The sequence below is a fragment of the Podarcis pityusensis genome (genome assembly GCF_964106645.2).
Source record: "Podarcis pityusensis genome assembly, chromosome: 2".
Taxonomy (NCBI): domain Eukaryota; kingdom Metazoa; phylum Chordata; class Lepidosauria; order Squamata; family Lacertidae; genus Podarcis; species Podarcis pityusensis.
Window position 1 is genome coordinate 89,643,791 of NC_138029.1, and position 16,229 is coordinate 89,660,019.

The window sequence follows — 16,229 nt, forward strand, 5'->3', positions numbered from 1 at the left end:
TCTAGAAACTTGCTATAACATGTAATAATAACAGGTGTAAATATATGATGCAAACTACTAATAATTATAAATAGCAGAATGTAGGCACCCTATATATAGAAATGAGCAAGCCAGTGATATTTTAGGGAGCAGGCGGGGCCCATTACTAGAAGCATACACAACACAAAAAGCTGTTGCTGTATGTAGGTTTTTTATTTGTTTTTATCTTATATTTTGTAAATGTACAACCAGTTTTTTTCCTTTAAATTTTTTGGGGGTCCCCAAGAGAGTGGGGCCATAGGCTATAGCTTGTTTAGCTTATACGTAAATCCAGCACTGCATATTATCATTACTTGATTGGGGTGGCAGACAGGTGCTCCCCTGGGCTACGCCAGTGCATTTTGTACCCATCCTGGCCTGATTGCTATGGCTGCTGGTTAGTTTCTGGGCACAATTAAAAGTGCTGGTTTTGACCTATAAAGCCTTAAACAGCTCAGGACCGCAATACCTCAAGAACCTCCTCTCTCCACATGAACTAACCTGGACCCTGCGATGATCATCTGAGGCCCTTCTGTTTTCTCCTGTTCTGGAGGGTAGGACTCGAGGGCGAGGGCTTCAAGTTACAAGAAAGGAGATTCCAACTAAACATCAGGAAAAACTTTCTGATAGTAAGAGCTGTTCGGCAGTGGAATAGACTCCCACAAGAAGTGGTGGACTCTCCTTCCATGGAGGTTTCTAACCAGAGGTTGGGTGGTTATCTGTCAGGAATGCTTTAGCTGCGATTCCTGCATTGCAGGGGGTTGGACTAGATGACCCTTGGGTCCCTCCCAACTCTAAGATTCTATTATCCTTTGTGTGCCTCCTCCACAAGAGGTCCAGACTTCATGGGCATTGCCATTCAAATAGTCTGTGAGCACCACGTTTTGTGATCAATGTGAGGCAGGGTTTACTGCCCCCCTCCCCAATATTTTATTCAAGTTACCACGCCTGGGCTGGAGTCTGGCAACAGGAGAGCTGGCCTTTTCTGCAGTGTCTCCCCACAGCTCATCTTGGGCTGCAGCTCCCTCTTTGCATCACTTATTCTGTTATCACTAAGTTGGGCACTGCTTTCCTTTTGGGTGAATACAGAGGCAAAGTAAGTTTTGAGCAGTTCTGCCTTCTCTCTGTCACCCAATAGCATTTCTCTCTCTTCTCCATGCAGAGGACCTACTACTTGCCTGTTCCTTCTCTTGCTTCAAAGGCAGCCGAAGAAAGCTTTTTGGTTATTTTTAACATCTCTGGCAAGCCTGAGCTCACTCTGTCATGTTGACAATAGGAATACAGTGGACGCTTGGGTTGCAAACATAATCCATTCAGGAGGCACATTCACAACCCGCAGCGTTCGCAACTGCAGTGCACGCACAGGTTGCGATTTGGCACTTCTGCGCGTGTGCAAAGCGCGATTTAGCGCTTCTGCACATGCGTGACCGCCGAAACCCGGAAGTAACCCGTTCCAGTACTTCTGGGTTTTGGTGCGTCCATAACCCGAAAAAACACAACCTGAAGCGTCTGTAACCCGAGTTTTGACTGTAATTCCTTTTTGTAACTAAACCTAACATTTAGGAGTAAACGTGTGCTATGGAACTTAGTGCAAGAAAACAAGATGAAGAGCATAAAAAGCAGCCTTAATCATTGTGTTGAATTGATGGATAAAAGAAGCACCTCTGAGACAATGAACTAGTCCATTGTTCTCTGTGAAAGATACTAATGAACCTGGGCAGCCGTTTGTTCCAGTAGGAATGTAGCCTCATAGGGAATACTTAAGTGAGGAGAAGCATTATTCACCAGAGTTTAAATATTCTGATGAAGTAGATATTTGACTGTCACTCTCCCAAGGGGACTGAATAGTGTTATTATTGAAATGTATCCTAGCCAGCACAAAGTGTTCATCCACAGTGTGAATCACTGAATAAGTAAAGTAATGTTCTATGTAAATTCAGTCAGATTTTTTTGTCCACCACACAGAATGTTCATTTTCTCACTGAAAAGGGTTTTAGATCACTTTCCTTAATGAGAGAATTCTTCCATGAAATTGTGCAACTCCCATTAAGCTATGTAAATTGATATGTGAAGTGTAATTGGTTGTCAAACCTTCCTTTTGCAAAAATAACCCATGTTTTGCTGTTAATGTCAGGGACATTTATACATGGGCAATGCCTGAAATAGGGAGCAGAAGAGACAGAAATACTAAGTCAAAACAAAGTCAAAATCCACAAAGTCAAAGCCAACAAACCATTGCACTTTGAAATCATATTCCAAACAATTCTATAGGCTTCCCTAGGTCCGCAGTGGTATTTTCAATCGGAGTAAAAGCAGCCTAACTTGAATACAAGTTAACAATACTTTAATAATACATTGTGATTGCACAAGTAGAAACCCATGGGAATATAATCTGAAAATGCCACTAGATGGTGCATTTTGCTCATCTAAAATAAGAATTCTTTTTCTTCCAAAGATGGACAATAGGCCTTGGAGCACTTATTGTGAAGAAATGAGATGCTTGAGAAATGAGATGATCTTTTGGGGGGGAGGGGACAGAGTTGGGGCCTGTGTAACAGTCTAGAACACACAAGTAAACCACCTGTTCTAATATTGTTTGCCTCCTATAATTATCATTTAACAACAAAGAGTGTTTTTTTATGAATCTATTTGAAATACAGTGTCAGAAAGTGCTAGTCCTGCAGAAACTCACAGTGGCAAACAAAAGAAAACCCAAGTTGCTTAGAAATTTGGAGAGGAAAAGAGTTTTGTTTGGATTTTTAATTAGTGAAAGTTAGAAGAATAAAAATGTTTTCCTTCCCAGGGGGAAAAAAATGAAAAGGTGTCCTATCTCTCTCTCTCTCTCCCCCCCCCCCATTAATCCAGATTTTCCCAATCCATAGATAATCTGCTAAAGAAAGACAATCCAATATATATTTGCATGTCAAATATATTTGCGTTGTGTGAAAGAGTAGTTGTTTTTAATGTGGTCACATTTCTCTGTGTACCATCTACTGCCATGTCCCCTACTTCAGTTCACCTGAGCATAACGCAAGTCATTTTCTTTCCACCAGCCCAAAGCAAAGGATGCAGCATGCCTATTTTTACCAGTTGTTGCTCAAGGCACATTTGCAGTAGATACATTTTCAATTTCAAAAACAGCTCTTTTGTGCCAAACTGCTCTTGTGCAAAAACAGCTGTATTAAAATTTAAAATTAAATTGGCCCTCCTGGAAGCTTTTGGTGATCAAAATGAAGAAATGCTTATTTCCAGGTGTGGCTATTTCCCTGTATCGTTCCAATTTTAGTATATATGCTATCAAAGTGAGCACTTTTTGTGTGTGGATGCACCGTCCTAGAGGTATTGCAATACCAGGTTGATGCATGGAGTGGATGGAGCAAGCCCCTATTCCATCTCCCAGCTCAAAAAATCCATTAACTATATAGTCCTCAAACAGAGGACGTATCAGATATTAAACTGATAAGAACAGATACCACACCTGATCTTAGCCAAAAGCCCAAGAAGCGTGGCTATTTCTAATTGCTGCATGTTGAGGGTACATTTGCAGAACATACATCAAGCTTTTAATTAAAATAATAATACGGAGGTTTTGTGCAAGAGCAGTCTTGTGCAAAATGTCAACATGAATAACCAAATAAATACAGTGGTGCCTCGCAAGACGAAATTAATTCGTTCTGCGAGTTTTTTGTCTTGTGAATTTTTCGTCTTGCGAAGCACGGTTTCCCATAGGAATGCATTGAAAATCAATTAATGCGTTCCTATGGTCAAAAAAAGTCCAAACAAAGCCAAATTTGGTACAAAAAGAGTTTATTAAGTGCTCTTTAAAGTCACACCTACTGTAAAGAGCATTTCAAAAACTGAAGGAACAATAATTTAAGTTTCTAAACATGACAGAAAAGCATTTAAAAATCACCAAAGTGTACTGTACATACATTTTCTAAGACTCTGGGGGACAACTCAAAGAAGGTTCCTCTTCCACTCTTTGCTTCTTGCTGAAGAACCTATCCATGGTCTGCTGCTTCATCCGCCTTTTCAGCACCTCCCTGAAAGGCGACATGACCCTCGTATCAAAAGTGTTCGCAAGGTCACATGTCAGGTCCTTGTCAGGGTGGTGCCGCTGTGCAAAAGCCTGCACATCTTTCCACTTCTGGCAAATGTTTCCACTTCTGGCAAAAGTTTTAAAAGTTTAACTTACCAAATGGCTGCAAAAGAAGTTTTGGCAAAGCTTCAAAAATCACCAAAGTCTTCAAAAACCTCAAAAAAGGCTACCACACCGTGTGCTATGAGTTGCTCCTCGAAGTCAAGTCGCAACTGCACCTCTTCAAGCAATGCACCCTGGATATTAAGGGTTTTAAGAAAAAGGAAACAAACTTGCAAAACGTTTTCGTCTTGCGAAGCAAGCCCATAGGGAAATTCGTCTTGCGAAGCAACTCAAAAAACGAAAAACTCTTTTGTCTTGCGGGTTTTTCGTCTTGCGAGGCACCACTGTGATATGAACATGAATTGACAGCTAAAATATGTAAACATGACTTGGGAATGAAGGGAGATGGGAATGTGGAGGCAATGAGGTGACGTGCTAACCTAAGGGCAAGGTGGAAGGAAAAAGCAATTTAAAAAGCTATTGACGTTACAGGAGTATTGACGTTACAGGAGCCAGAATCTAGTACAAAAAGGGTTTTAGAACTGATTCAAGAATTTGGTCAAGTGGCAGGATTTAAATTGAACAAGTCAAAAACCAAGGTTTTAGAGAAAAATTTAACACCGTTTGAAAAAGAGAGGTTTCAGAATGAGACAGGTTTAACAGTGGTTAAGAAAGTTAAATACCTGGGGATTAACATGACAGCAAAAAATGGGAATTTATTTAAAGATAATTATGAAAAATGTTGGTCAGAAGTGAAAAAAGATTTAGAAATTTGGTCAAATTTGAAGCTTTCACTGCTAGGCCGTATTGCTGCGATAAAGATGAATGTATTGCCTAGAATGTTGTTCTTGTTTCAAACTTTGCAGATCGTGGACAAAATGGATTGTTTCAAGAGGTGGCAGAAAGATATCTCTAAATTTGTCTGGCAGGGCAAGAAGCCTAGAATAAAATTTAAAATACTAACAGATGCAAAGGAAAGAGGTGGATTTGCCCTGCCAGACCTCAAACTTTATTATGAATCAGCAGCTTTTTGCTGGTTGAAAGAATGGCTACTTCTTGAAAACACTGACATTTTGGACTTGGAAGGTTTCAATAATGTATTTGGATGGCATGCATATTTATGGTATGATAAGGTCAAAGCACATAAAGCATTTAAAAACCACATTGTCAGGAAAGCTCTATTTAATGTTTGGTTAAGATATAAGGATTTGTTAGAAAACAAAACCCCAAGGTGGCTGTCACCAATGGAAGCGAAAGCCTTGAAAAAGGTCAATATGGAGGTCAAATGGCCGAAATATTGGGAAATTTTGGAACAAGACGGAGATAGACTGAAATTGCAGAGTTTTGAAAAACTAAAAAACAAAGTGCGAGACTGGCTTCATTATTATCAGATAATGGAGGCATTTAAATTGGACAGGAAAATTGGCTTCCAGGTGGAAAGATCCAAATTAGAAACAGAATTGTTAGAACCCAAAACTAAGAATTTGTCAAGAATGTATAACTTGCTGCTGAAATGGAATACTCAGGATGAAACGGTAAAATCGGCTATGATTAAATGGGCACAGGACATTGGACATAATATCATGTTTGCTGACTGGGAACAGTTATGGACCACAGGTATTAAATTTACGGCATGTAATGCCTTAAGAGAGAATATTATGAAAATGATGTACAGGTGGTACATAACCCCAGTCAAGCTTGGGAAAATTTATCACTTGCCCGATAACAAATGTTGGAAATGTAAAGAAACTGAAGGTACATTTTTTCACCTTTGGTGGACGTGCCCAAAGATTAAGGCTTTCTGGGAAATGATATATAATGAATTAAAAAAGGTATTTAAGTATACCTTCCCCAAGAAACCAGAGGCCTTTCTCCTGGGCATAGTGGGCCAAATGGTGTTAAAAAAGGATAGAACTTTCTTTATGTATGCAACAACAGCAGCAAGAATACTCATCGCAAAGTATTGGAAGACACAAGAACTTCCCACGCTGGAGGAATGGCAGATGAAACTTATGGACTATATGGAATTGGCGGAAATGACTGGCAGAATCCGTGACCAGGGAGAAGAGTCGATGGAGGAAGATTGGAAGAAATTCAAAGACTATCTTCAGAAACACTGCAAAATTAAGGAATGTTAGAGTGATGTTGGACTGAAAACAAGTGGTTTCCAGCTGTACAGGTTAAAGTTAAGGATAGATTAAGATTAAAGATTAAGATTAAAGATGTTTAAAGAAATGGAAATTTGATAATAAAAGGGAAAAATTTAAAGCTATATGACATTAAGAGCAAGGATTAGGTTTAAAAAAAAAAAGTTGAAGTTATATATTTTAACATTTTATTAAATTAAAGATTGGGATAAAAAAGTGGAAAAGAAACTGCTGGACAAATAATGTGGATTGGAATACAAAAGAGGGAGGTATGAGGAAGTCCAGAAAATAAGTAATTTAAAATTGGAAATGGAAAAGAGAGTTTGTTTTTAATTGTTATGTTTTATGTTTTCACTGTTAAGTTTTGTATTGTTTTTTGTGTGTGTTGTTTTTCTTTTTTCTTTGTTTAAAACCTTAATAAAAAAATTATTTAAAAAAATAAAATAAAAAGCTATCTAGGGAGCTGGATAAAAAGTTTTAGGGAATCCAACATTCCTGAACTGATATGTTAGCATATGCAGCTAGCTCTGAAATCTTGGATAGCTGCTGCCAGACATTGTAGACGATACTGAGTATTTTGATTGATCCAATACAATACTGAGCAAAGTGGACGACTTGTCTGATGTGATATAAGCCAGCTTCCTCCGCTCCTCTGAGTGTCCGTGCAAAGTGCAGCATAGGAACATAAAAAGAGTCCTATTGAATCAGGCCGAGGACCCATCTAGTCCAGCACTCGGCTGTACATCCTGCTTTTCTGTTGGTGGCTTATGAAATGTTAATTCACAAGGACTCTCGCTGCATGGCCAGTGTGTTTACATCTGAAATTGACCTGCTCCTCTAGACTCAGAACCTGCCTCGTGATCCTGTGACTTATAAATAAAAATCCACCTGTGCCAGAAGTACCTGTTGATATTAAATATTTTGGCAAAGTAACTGCACGTTCAGAAGGTGGGGGAGAACTCCCATTTGATTTAGCTGTCTTGTTTTCAGACTCATCTGTCAAAATGACACGATATAGAGATTTATAGGCACTGCAAATGAGAACTTGTCAAGTGCTTTTCAAATTATTTGTCTATTAACTGCAACAGTGATTTTTGGCATTTCAGAGATCGTGTGTGTGACTCATTCCAACTCTGCTACTTTTCATGATCACAACAAAAGCCTTTGACTCTTGCAGCTACTCTGGACATTCACTTAAAAAGCCTTCAAGTTTCTATTGCAGCATTTGTCAGGCTTTCAGTGCCACGTTGGTTTGAAAAAGTTGATTGAGGACTGGGGGGGGGGGGGGCTTGAAGCTTGGAAAGCACAGAATGCGAGATGTCCAAACTGCCTCCATTTCCTCTCTCCCCAGGGCCATTGCTACAGCCAATTTGAAGAGAACATAAGAGGAATTCTGTCTTGGAAAGCCACTCATGTAAACTTATAAATGGCTATTTAAACTTCCCAAGCTGGAAAAACATTTTGGGGATTTTGCACAAGGTTTTTTAAACAAACAAATGGAAATTATGCATGGGTCCTTACTTCATCAAAAGTTCACTTTCTAGCAATAAGTATATGATGGAGCATGAACCAACAAATGTTTTCAAATTCTTGATCTGGTCACCCTAATGAACCAGAGGCAAGCAGGGCAATCCTTACATCAGCAGCCAGCTTACGCACACCATCATTGGGAAGTCCATCAAGTTTCGTTTTTGTTTTTTTAAAAAAGAATAACATCATTTAATAAAACTGATATGCCACTCGATTGTAAAAAAACAAAGCCAACCAACCCCAAACCTCAAAGTGGTTTACAAAATGAATAAAAACAATGAGATTTTCAGTAAAAGCAACTATTTAAAATATTCAAACATAATTAAAATGAATGGTAAGTTGAAAAACAGCTTGAAACAAGCACCAGCATTCTAAGTTACCTGAATAGGCTTCCCTAAACAAAAAAAGTTTTGAGCAGGCCCCAAAAAAGTACAGTGAAAGTGCCTGCCTGATGTCAATAGGCAGAGTGTTCCAAAGTGTAAGTCCTGCCACACTGAAAGATTGATTTCTTACAAATGCAGAATGAGTATTATGTACAGGGGTGGAGGAGGGGGGGGCAGTGGGGGCGGGCTGACCCAGGTGTCACCACTGAGGGGGTTAACAAAATGGCGGGCGGCACTCACCGCGGGGCCTGCAGTGCGCCTAAGCCACGCGTCTCTCCTGGGAGTGCCATGGTGGCTTGGGCGCCCACAGGCTCTGCACTGCCCCAAACAGCTGTAGGGCGGCTGAGTGGGAGGAGGCAAGCAGACTCCTTGGAGGCCCCGTAGAATGTCCTGCCCCGGCTGGCCCCGCCCCCGCAGGCGACTGGCCCCGCTCCACAGGTGGCTAGCCCCACCCCCAGGCGCAGGTGCCCGATCGGCTTGCTCCACCGCTGATTATGTAGCACCTGTAACAGTGCCAGTTCCGTAGATCCGCTGAATGGACATCTATGGGGTAAGGCAATCCCCACAGGTAAATTGCCCCCAAGTTGTTAATAAACCAGGGAAAAGAGGTGCATCTTCAGGATATGATGAAAACTGTGTAATGAAGCTGCCAGACACCTCTGGGAGGAAAAAAAATCCACAATGTAGGAGCTGCCACAGTCAACGCCTTCTTCTGAGTTAAGCACGTGCACCCCAAACTTCGGAGAGCCCTGGGAGAGCTGATCTTAACACCCAAGAATTGGTACCAGAAACAAACAGGCAACCGATGCTGTTTTAGGAGTTCTAAAGGGAACTCCAGCTAGCATTTTGGCTGCTGCATTTTGGACCAGTAAAAGTTTCCAAGTTGTCTCCAAGGTCAGCCCCACAAAGAGTACATTGCAGTAATCCAGTCTGGAGTAGTCATGTACCAACCAAGCAAAGCCTGTAAAGGAGAAACAAGGCTAAATTCTTGCAGCTGGCTGACAAAGAGAAGCTGCGGAGGGAATGCCCTGAAGTTCACTGCTATAAGTTCTATGTCTTATTTTCTTACTCTTCTTGGGAAGCTAACAGGCATGCATTGCAATCGTAGTCAGAACTCACATAATATGATATCCTCACCCTTAACTGACTTCTGGAGGTACTCTGGGAATTCTACACATGTACACACATGGAGAATTATTTCTCTCCGTGATAATAAACTGAAATGGAGGCTTTAGGGTTTTATTTCTGCTAAACTCCTTCAGATGATGAGTCATTAAAATAATAATAATAAAGGGTTACTCAGTGCGGCACAACCCTAAAGAAGGTGCAGCCCATACTAATTATAATGATTTAACATGGAGGACGAGCCCTTCCAGCAGCATCTTCCTGTGTGGGGGACACAATTTCAGTGATAAGACTGGTTTCAAGTGAGTTGCAAGAGGTGCTAATTATACAGCTTGTCCCTGTCTTTTTAACCAAACTGGGGAACAGGGAGCTTGGAGAAATGTATAAAGGTCACTGTGAAGAAACCCAACTATTTACTGCTTCCTTTGCTGGAATTTCTATAAGTAAAACTTCTTTGAAAACAAAGTTCATGACTGAAGGGGAATGGTTAGGACTTATTAATGTTGGAATTTAACAGCTGAGTGGACTCCATGTGCCTTAAATGCCATAATATATGTGTCTCACAAGTGTGCTGACTGGGGCAAGGTTCTTCGTCCCTCTTCTATCTTCCCAGCTGCCTCTCTTCATGGCAACGCCAACATGGGAGCCAGCACCTTCCCCCCCTCTTCCCAGAGGCACATTTTGCTGTGTCTGACATCAGGACACAAGCAAGAAGTTTTCAGCTTCTTTAGATCTAGTGGGGGTTGGCCCAAATAGGGCACTGCCTCACAAACTTCTGTCTGCCCCCACTAAATGCCCAGTCCAACGGTAGCCCTGCCTGTTGCCTTCCTCCTCCTCCTCATTGTTGCCCTTGCAGGAAGAGGGGTGGGGAATTAGTTGGCTCTGTTTGTGATTGGCTCTAGTTGCAGCTCTTGTTGGCCTCTCTGCCTTTTGCCCTATGAGTCCCAATGGACACCACCCACCTCTGTTTATGTCCCTGGTTTGTTACATCCCAGTTTTCAGACAATGGCAGCTGAGGCTGTGGCAGTCTCTACGAATGACAGAAAGCAACATTTGGTCCCAGGCAGCCTACATTCCCCCAGGACTGCTAAGAGTCTGGGAGAAAGAGCAACTCGTGGTCTAGCCTGAAGAAGACTAGACAGCTGACTCTACATAAACAGAGTCTTGCTGGATTGCACCAAACACCCACTTGATACAGGAGGGAGGAATCTATGACCCTCCAGAAGCTGTTGGACTACAACTCCCATCACCCCTCCAGCCATTGGTCATTGTTGCTGGCTGGGGTTGATGGGATATGGAATCCAACAATGCTTGGATGGTTCTCCAATTCTCTTTTCAAGAGTGGACAGCCAGTTGCTTCTGAGAAGCTTACAACATCCTTTTGGCTCGTCCTCAGCATCTGCCATTCCAAAGTACATTGCCTCTCAGTTTGGAAGTTCCATTTATCTACCATAGCTAATTATTGTGTTGTTCTCTCTGAGGCTGGGGATTCTGCTTCCATAGCTTCCACAGCTCTGGCTGCTCATCAACCACCTGGGTCCACTCCTCCATGCTCTCTGGAGTGCCAACTTGAATAAAATATTGGGGGGGGGGGTAAGCCCCACCCTGCATATTTGATCACAAGACATGGCACACACACACCCTTTTGAATGGCAGTGCCTATCAACTTGGGGAAGGACAGCACCCTCAAATATTTTATAGAGGGGGCTGAAAGGACCTCAGTCTCTAGGTGTTGGCTTCTATGGCAGAGGACATGTCTGGTTTCCATTCAGTAGTATCCAGCAAGAGTTCCATTCCTTTCAATTCATTCAGCTGAGCAGCAAGGCTAGTGCTTCTAGGCCTGCTTCATAAATTAGCAGCTCAGTTGAAATCTGATTGCTAAAGCTGGGCTGGTGTGGTCCAGCAAGATTCTTCTTGGGTTCTTACATCTTGCCTGGGACCATCCCCAAATCTTGGTGAACCTACTGCCTCATGTCTGCACCCCTGTGGTTCCCTGTAGTCTGCTTCAGAGGTCAGCCCTTTTCAAGGTGCCCTGAGTGCCTTTGGACTCTCATCATTTAGCTAAGACAGGACACAACACGCCTTCGGTGCATTGCCTTCCCCAAGCCAATTTTCAATGCCCTGCTTCTTTGATGTTCTCTGAATGGCTCAAAACACCGGTGATGGGACAGACCTAGCTATTCTATATATACAGATGCTCCCTGTGAGCTGTTAACAATACAAATAAATAAAGCAGCGTGCGCTTATGCTGTGGTGTTGCCATAGTATCTTTTTTCTTTAAGACATTGCTTTCCCCTACAGTGGAAGGATGGCAATTTAATAAGAGGAAAACAGAGGTCTGCAGCTCCTGAGCACATGTTTAACCATTATCATGCAATTACACTAATTAGGCATTGGAACGGAATGGATTAAGACTGTCCCACCTCTATCTTCTGGGGGTTTAGGTTGCCAGCTGGCAACAGCTTCTAGGTGGCAGCTTGACTATAATGGGGCTGCAATGTGTCGTTTGGTTTATTACTTGATTCTTTCAGATCACATGGAATGTTTTCATACAATCAGTGTGCCTTCCTTGTACCAGGCTGATCTCAGGGCATTTGTGGTCAGTGGAGACTAGAACTAAATTAGTATATCTTAGTTTTATAACATGCAGGGCCTCCCCACTCAATATCTACACAGTTTGAAGGCCAAAATATTGTGTTCTTTATTTAGCAACACACTCCATTGTTCATTTAGGAATTGCTTCCTATAACTTCTAATATACCAATAGAGGCTTGGGTTAATAGTATCTGGAGTATTGTTCTATCAGAACACCTCACATACCATTGGCAACCAATCAAGGGCATCTCCCTCCAAAATACCTTTGGTGTCCCTTTTTCTCTTTTATTGAAGAAGAACAGAATATCTGAATGCCATCATCATCACAGAGGTGTCTATAAAGGGGATATATTCATTAAAAATGTTAGCTTTTTTCTTTTTTTTTTTTAAAAGGAACCTACCTGTTTGTTAAGTCTGACACCAGAGGTCCTTCTCTAAATATCCCTGCCACTCTGTAGCATATCTTAATAATAATTACTATTACCGTATTTATAAGCCACCATGTGACTAGGTTGCCCAGAGAGCCACGTTTTAGACGTTTTCGGGGGGAAAGATTGCCCAGGATTTTAACTGATTTTATACCTACTGCTTTTTGTATTTTTTTTACTGTTGCTACGATAAATGCTTTTGTTTCTGATGTTTTTGATCTGCTTTATATTTGTTTATGGTTCTCTTTTGTAGGCAATCTTGAAAATCTAGATTAACGAAATTATGTTCCCCAAAAAACGAATAGTTTCCTATGAAGCTATTATTCCTATGAAGATCCTTACTGGAACTTCTTTCCAGTAAGACCCAGAATCATTTTCATTCTTTGTGTAGGCCCTGCAACAAAATGTTGCAGTGTGGAATGTTCCTGTTCAGGGTTCTAGTGAGCCAGCCAGGTCTTCTTCCAAAATGCAACATTCTGTTCCTCCTCCCCTCTGGTTTTCTGATTTAACCCCTTCAACGGTAGCCACTTGAACCACTCCTTGGACTGTTTTTGCAGGAGGGTTCCCTTGAAATCTCCCAAGCATGTTGATACCTGCTGTGTGTTTCTCGGTGGCATTTGGGGGCTACAGTCCGTTGGCAATCACCAGTTGAATCAGCCATTTAGAAGGATGGGGATGAGATTCCATCTGCCTGGGTCCAGAAGTGTTAACTAACTTCAGGCTTGCTTCAGGTGGACCACTTCAGGTGGTCTTGTATGGTGCTATTGGATCAATCAAAATGCTAAGCAAGCTACAGAGCAGAACAGCAGAAAAGCTGAGGAGATGGCTATTTTGGGAAGTAATCTAGGTCACCTGAGACTGGCAAGCATTCTAGAGATCACAGCTACCCACCTAACCCTGCATAGTGAGTTTCATCTAGGGGTGGGGAAGAAATTCAATTCAGTTTGCATTTAAAGTTGAATCAACTTAATTCTCTCTTTCCAAAGCAATACGCAAACCAAAATACAGTGATCCTTGAAGAATGGCACTTCTCTAAATTTTGCAAAGCACTTTTCCAGCAAAGTAATGTGCACAAAAATGCATATACTACGGTAAAGTGTGCATACAAATACATATATTAGTGGAAATAGGAAACAAAAATGCATGATATTAGTGGGAAATGCTTTGCAAAAATGTGTATATTTGAAGAAAATTGCACTAAAATGCTTACAAATTTTCATGAAGATTTAAATATATAAATATATTGCAAACCGATTTGGACAACGGAATTTAAGATTGGGGGGGAAAATGAGAAACAGAGAGAAATTGAAATAGGCAAATTTGCCTATCTATTGTTATGCACTAAGTTCAGCATTAACTCCTTTTAAAACTTTCCACAGTTCAGCAAGGAGGACTGTTGCCCTTAGCATGTGAACAAAAAGCTGGTGCCATAATCTGTGGGGCGGCCATGTTCTTAGCCGCATGGAAGCAGTCTTCCCGGTGCAAAGAGCAAAACAGCCATGCTCCTTTGCACACTGATGGATTTCAGAACAGTGTGGGTGGCTCTCCGTCTCTATGGATCTCTAAGAATGCGGGGAGGACAGAGAAAAAAGCACTGCACCGCCTGGGGAGAATTCTGTGACTTGGGACATTAAATGCCTAAAATAAACAAAAGAAAGTCTTTAATCTCCCTCTAATTAGCAAGCCATCCCTGCATGAAAGAGGCTTTTGAAAGCCAGTCTGGTTATGCATTACTTCATTATCTTCCTGTGATGTTTATAATTGTTGCACGTAAAGGTTCTGTGCATATTTACCTGGTTTGGGCCCAGATAAAAAAGAAAAAAGGCATGGATTTATTCAGTTACAAGCTTCTATCCGTGTGTGTGTGTGCGCGCGCGCGTGTGCGCGCTTCTCCCACTGCCCCCTCCCCCCACATAGAAAAATAAAAGCTGGTGCAACTTGTCCCTCCACCATGCTTAATGGATGTTAAAAGCTCTACATGTTGAAATTTCTTCTCCTCTACTATGCTGCATCCTGTGCTTTCCCAGTGCTAGTTCTTGAAGCCTCATTCGCACGACGATATACACAATCCATATTGATCCTGTAGCTTCTCGACAAATACTGCCGTTTGATGCATGTTTCAGAACGGTGTCAACATTTGAGAGAGCCTTCACACATGCACAGATGAGTGTACATTGCAGATTACTTCATGAATAGTAGCATGGTCAAAGAAACAAAAAAGGTCATGCACATCAGGGGAAGATGTCCCCACCCACCTCTCCCCCTCTCTGATATGAACAAGACTGCGCAAATGTGGCTTGAAATGCAGCAGAAGAGGAGAGGACTTCTTTCTATTTTAAGCTGCAAATATGAGTATACCTGAATACAAGCCTTTTATTTCCAAAGGATGTCAGTTACCAGGAAAGGTGGGTGACGCTGTATGTGTGTGTGTGTGTGTGTGTGTGTGTGTGTGTGTTTGGAGAATATCAAAACCAGTCGTAAGTCACCACCACCACCCAGCTGCATTGACATTACTTGTAGATCAGGCTGCCTCTTGGAATAGATTAATTACTGACAAATCAGAGATGCTGGGTTATATTCAGCAGTGTCATTCCACACACACAGTAGACCTCCGTTTGCACAACAGAACTTTCCTCTCCTCTCTCCTGCATCCCCTGTGACGGACAGACCACTGGGTCATCATCCTGGAGACCCTTGGCCAATCATGGCAGGGAGGAGAAATGGAAAATCAGGAGAGACTGAGGATGTAAATGGAGATTTTGACAGTTTAACTGGCAGGTAAGGGCTGGCTACAGAAGTAGCTAGTTGTGCTTAAGGGTTTGTCAGGCAGAACAAATCTGTTTAATTTCCTCAGGTGGAGAGAAAGGGGCTAGAGGTGCTTTAACAAGAAGGCTAAAAGTGGTTAGCCATTCTAGGAGAAGATCGTTTCAACAGAGACCGTTTTGTTTTGATAATTATTAGTAAATTTGTTATTTAAACCTAAAACAGCATCTCTGACACACATAAAAAGTATTGTGCCTTTGACAGTGAAGCCCTAAAGCTTCATCCTGCTTTGGGGTTTTGTTAATAAAAAAAAAGTTTTCATCTTGCCTCAGCTTTAATTTATACACAGTTCAGGGAATAAATTGTCACAGGAACCCCCAATATGAAGAGTCCTTGCTGCAGGTTTACATCCAATGCTACCACATATAGAGAATCCCTGAATTCTCAGTGGCTTTAGAAAGGAGTGATCAAGGGGAAATCACCTCAGACTTGGTCATATTGCCACACTTCCATCTTCACTGAGGGAGTCTCTCTCTCTCTCTCTCTCTCTCTCTCTCTCTCTCTCACACACACACACACACACACACACACACACTCACACACACACAGAAAATCCTGGAGCAGAATTTGGGGGTTCACAAGGAGAGGAAAGGAAGGGGAAGCAAGCAGAAGTCGACTCATGCAGCACTGGATACAACCCATTAATTTCTTATAGCAAAACATTTGGCCTCTGCCTTGTTCAGCAGCTCAGGTGTGAATCAAAGGATGATATTCACAAAGATACACCTATGTATCTCTATAATAACAAGGCCCCACCCCCAAAACATCCTTCTTTCTTTTAAGGAGGATGCTAGCTAGTTTATGTATGTTCATTCTGATTTTTTTTATTCATCATACACAAACAGAAAGTTTCAGAAAACTCTATTTCTACACAAAGCAACCTTCCACACTAGTAATAAACCACTGCTATATACAAACATGTAGTCATCACCATACACAAGTTTTGACTTTAAAAAATTCTGTTTTCCTCCATCACAGTTTGGGTTGAATTTTTTTTTTCTTTTTTAAATTCAAGAGGGCATTGATCATTTGGCACATT